This window comes from Rhipicephalus sanguineus, chromosome 3 (assembly GCF_013339695.2).
Source record: "Rhipicephalus sanguineus isolate Rsan-2018 chromosome 3, BIME_Rsan_1.4, whole genome shotgun sequence".
Lineage (NCBI taxonomy): Eukaryota > Metazoa > Arthropoda > Arachnida > Ixodida > Ixodidae > Rhipicephalus > Rhipicephalus sanguineus.
The window spans coordinates 27,381,078-27,385,815 of record NC_051178.1 but is presented as its reverse complement, the minus strand read 5'-3'; the positions used below and the strand labels follow the sequence as shown (position 1 = coordinate 27,385,815).

Below are 4,738 nucleotides of genomic sequence, written 5' to 3'. Positions count from 1 at the left end.
TCTTGACAAGATATACATTTCTTGCATGTTGTGCCATGCTTGTGCACGGTTTCATATGTACATAAGCCTCAGGAGATGTCTGCAGTTTTGTTAAAGAGCTTCTCTCTCTCTGATTTACTTGCACAAAAAGTGCTCTTGTGCACTTATGTGTTTACGTATGCCAGCCACAGAGTGCGAAATCATGAACTTGCATCTGTACAAGAGCAAGCTCACTGCTGCCACCACAAAGACTGAATAGTTCATGTAAGCCTTATGATGTCGCAACTGTAAATACCTCTATCTTCAGGTTATATAGCTGTTCAAAGTGCCTCATTTCTTCCTTCATTGTGGTAAGCGTGTGCTAATAACTGCTCATGCTGTTCATCAATGCACTTCGACTTGTGTCATCGTTTGGAAGCTCACTCTTGAAGAAGCCTAACTTGTAAAAATTTGGTGGCTTTCACCCTTGGAAATAATATGTGAACGCCTCATGCCAAGTTATCAGTTTTCATGCATGATATCAAGGAGCCAATTTTGAAACATGGCAGTATGATTGAAATTTACCACTTAACTTTACTCAAGTTCACGAATGCACGGGAATGCCTATTAAACTACAGAGGTACAGAGAAAGACCAAGAGGGCCGGAGTTAAAAAAGACAAAGCTGGGAAATTAACCAGATTGCACTGATTTGTTGTCCCGCACTGTGAGAGGAGAAAGTGGGTAGAAAAATAATAAGGAAATTGTGAATGCAAGAATAAGTGATGCGCATATATACATAAAAGCGTTCATCACAGATTGACGGACTGTCATAAAACTGGGTTGTTTTGAAAAATTTCAATAGTGCTCTTTCAGACCGCAGCACAGATAATGCTTGAGATGCACACTTTTGCACGTTACATGACAAAAGGACCTCTTTTTTAGCAACAAGTGCTTTATGATGTAGATCATCGGCTACATGGACACACATGTGTAACACTGAGTGTGTGAAAGGCTGTTTACCTCATAATATGATGCTAAAGCTGTCAGCCACTTTCATATCCACTGCACTATGAATACCTCTAAATGCAATTTGAAGTTCCCCATCCTGTGTCAAATGACTGCGTTTTATGTATTGCAAATTTTCTGATCTGCTTACTCTCTGCGTTATTTATCTGCATTCACTATGGCACCCTTTGCGTTACCCTTTGCGTTACAAACAGGACAGACCATGCACTACTCTCAAGTGATGTCTTTACTATGTCACATCCCTATTCAATAGGTCGTGAGACTTGTTTTAAATTATCAGTTTACCAACCTGACATTCCTTTAGCAAGCTCAATCATGTAGATATCTGCAGTCATTTTACAGACATTCAGCATTGCCCAAGATCTGTCTCTTGACATTGTGCCCCTTATTTTTTTTCGTTTAGTTCGATCACTTGCTTCAATCCTTATGTTGTAGCATCTTCAACTGTATCATGACAAAAAAAAAAAAAACAAAAAAAAATAGAGTACCACAACAATGCCATAATGGCTATAGTTGGTGCTTCATTTCCTTGTTTTGTGCTGGTGTGTTACCAGATAACACGTAAAAGGAGACAGCAGTGTATAAAAGGCTTCACAGAAAAAAAAAGGAAAAGAAAAAACGTCGCTCTGTTTAAGGATCGAACCCACACCTGACAACAACACTCTGCCACCAACCTGCGTCGTTAGCAACCTACACCACACAGTACACACCGGTTCGCTTGCTTAATATCTAGGAGAAAAGTTGGAGCAGAATATGTGCGAGTGCCAATTGGGTACGATGTGCGATCGTATTTATTATTTAAGCAGATATTACGCGATCGTATCTCGCCTGGCGTCGCTCGCTTTTGTCCTCTCTCTTCGCTGTTGGTTGTCATTCGCTCGCGCGTGACATCATGAAGTTTTATGTGTCATCACTGCAGATACTGGCTTTTGGTGAAGCTGTTGGGTCGCCCAGTCACAAGCTTGAGCAGCTGAAGCTTGATCCCCAAAGCTCTTTTGCCATTTAGTCGGTCATCGCGCGAAATCAGTACGACGTACGCCGCCAACCCCCTTGCATCTAGCTATGTGCCGCAGTGATTCGAGACGTGCTAGTCGATATCTCACTCGATCCCAAATTCAGCACGGGATTTCGATCAATTGCCTAAGCGAACGAGCGGCGACACCAGCTGATCACGAAAGCTTGCTACATTTTCCTTCGACGTAACAAAATACCTGTCTTGTGTAAAAGCTTTACTACTTTATAGTAGCCCTACGGTTCATTGAGAATGTAGAGCTTTGCTTCGGAGGAAAACATCGCCGACAGAAACGTAAAGTCGCACAACTACGTGCGTGCTGGCAGAAGCCTGTCGTCTGCTATAACAACAACAAAAAATACAGATCTGCTGAAAGAGTATTTGACTTGCGCCGTAGCAAAATGTTCTTTAAAATAAGTTGGTAGTTTTATTTTTATACTATTCTGCCTAATAATACGCATTCACTGTTTAATTGAACTCTTCGATGGTTTTGTTTTCTCTCTTTTTTAAAGAAAAGAAAAATGTAAGTCAAATCCATCCACAGCCAAAGCCAATATGCTATCTTTCTTTGTGTTGTCGCGCTCGGCGTCTCGTTACGTCCACTGGAACTTCAAGGCAAAAGCATTAATTTCGTGTGCGAAAGCGCCGTCCATCGTTTGTGCAATGTGTAAAGCTTGCGCGCAATTCTCGTGGTTCTTGGAGCTTCGGTCAAGTACGAGCTGTTCAAGGAATCGGCGGAAGACTGCGCATGTGATGGCCGACTCCCGTGGCTGCCTACTGCACCGCTGCATGAAAGAAGCTAAAGGTAAGTGGCACAGGATATTTTGCAAAGTATGCAACTTAGTGCAATGCTGTGTTACGGCATACGGACGAAACGTTGTAAAGACTCAGCCTTACGCACCTCTATGGGTGACCGACATTGTGCGCGTTACCGATTCGCCTTGACGACGCTCGTTTGAGCAGAGCCATGGCGCATTGGCACGGTCGTACGGAAGCAAATATGTAACAACCGAGAGAATATGCATGTGTATGATGATCGATTTTTGTTATGTGTATTGTAGTGAGCGGCACTTGCGTTGCATCGTTGTTAAAATCTGCAACGCGATTTACAGTTTGTCAACATCGTGTTCACGTTCGTGTGCGATATAACTTGCAACTTGGCTTATTTCTGCTTGCCTAGCGTCGAAGTGGTGGTAATAAGCAGAAATTCATGAAATGTTTATTATGCAATTTAACTGTGGCTTGAGTTAGTTAAACGTAGTTTTTGATGAAACAGTAACCTGGACCCGTGCCTCGGGTGTAGAGGCGTTCGTGCTGTCTGTGTGTATGCGTGTGCATCACCTTTGCTTGTTAGTAATATTGTACCAATGAGCATCCACGTTTCACATCGTACAGTCATGAAAACTGGCATGCAGACTTCATATTCTGCCAGAGTGTTGCTGTTTACACATGAATGTACTGTCAGCATGCAATTGTATACATTAAGCTACCAGTGGTATAATTAGCATAGTCCTGTGTGCTTGCTGATGAAAGGATGTATACTGACGAGGCAGAAGATTCTCTGATAAGGCTAGTTAGCTCATCAGGCGTGTGTTTTAGCGCAAATGGGACATGAAAAGAAATAGGACACGTAATGACAGGACCAGCGCTGTTACAAGTCTCCCTTCTCTCCGTATCTTATTTGGACTACAGCATCTGTGCTTGTATAGCTATAGCAGCTGGCTTTTGTGTTATGCTATTCTTGTGTATGTAATGCTACAGTACTAATCAAAATAGATGGTGAATATAAAACATGCTCTTCGACAGAACAAACTGCTACACTGAACACTTAAAGGGGTGGTGCCACCAAATTTTCAGGCTATAAAAAGCCTGCTGCTGTAGGCTTCCTCTGTATGCAAGGACACCCTGCACGAAGTGTTGGACACAGCAAATGTTTATAATATATTTTAATTTGCTTCCAAAGTGTGCCCAAGTTCTTGAAATCGAGGCCCAATGCTAGTGCATCTGACGCAGACGTCACTGTGTAGGAAGTGTAACGAAAGATTTCGTGACGTGTAATTAGCGGTGACCCACAGCACTGCTGCACCGACAAAGCCAAGAGAGTGCCGGCTACGAACCTACACTCACTCATTTTTCTCAGCGTGTTGCCGAACTAGCCAAGCTTGCTGGTATTTTGCAAAGTGCTTCACATCATCACGCGAACCAGTGACAATACAGAATGTTAGTTTGTTCGCACGCTTTGCATTAGCATACCGGGTTACCGTAGCCGTAAACGTGCGAGTCTAAATAAGTAGGGCCACCTGGCAGCAGGAAGATAAACCAGGCAAGCACCGAATCCGCCTTTTCAATTTTCCTGTGCTGCCCTCAGCCGTTTGGTAGGGGCCGGGGCAACCGGTATCGCCAGAAGAAAAGCCTCCGAGATGAAGAGACGTTTCATAACTATTCCGCTGGGGGAAGGGTGCACGCACCGTGGCATCGCGAGAGAGGCGGCTTGTTGTTGCAAAAACCTAGTGTGTTCTACTTCTCTGCCGGAGTAAGTTCTCGGCAACGGTGTAGTACTGAATGCGTTGCCTTTTGAAAAAATTTTTCACCGTGGTCACTCAGCGAAGACAAAGAAACGCGCCTATAATTGTGGTTGCACAAAAAGTCACAAGATGTCGATACCGTTGTCCAGTAACCTGGTATTCCACAAACACCTCTGCATATTATGGAATGCCGTACACTAATGTTCTCTATGAGAA

At 43.4% G+C, this 4,738-nt stretch overlaps 1 long non-coding RNA gene across 1 annotated transcript in view; it reads left to right on the top strand.

The window, feature by feature from the left end:
• Positions 1-2,577: 2,577 nt before the first annotated feature.
• The window catches only part of LOC119386515 (uncharacterized), an 18,605-nt gene continuing 16,444 nt past the window's right edge, over positions 2,578-4,738 (top strand). The window contains exon 1 of the long non-coding RNA XR_005182307.2: positions 2,578-2,802. This is a non-coding gene — a long non-coding RNA (uncharacterized LOC119386515). The remainder of the gene's footprint in view (positions 2,803-4,738) is intronic.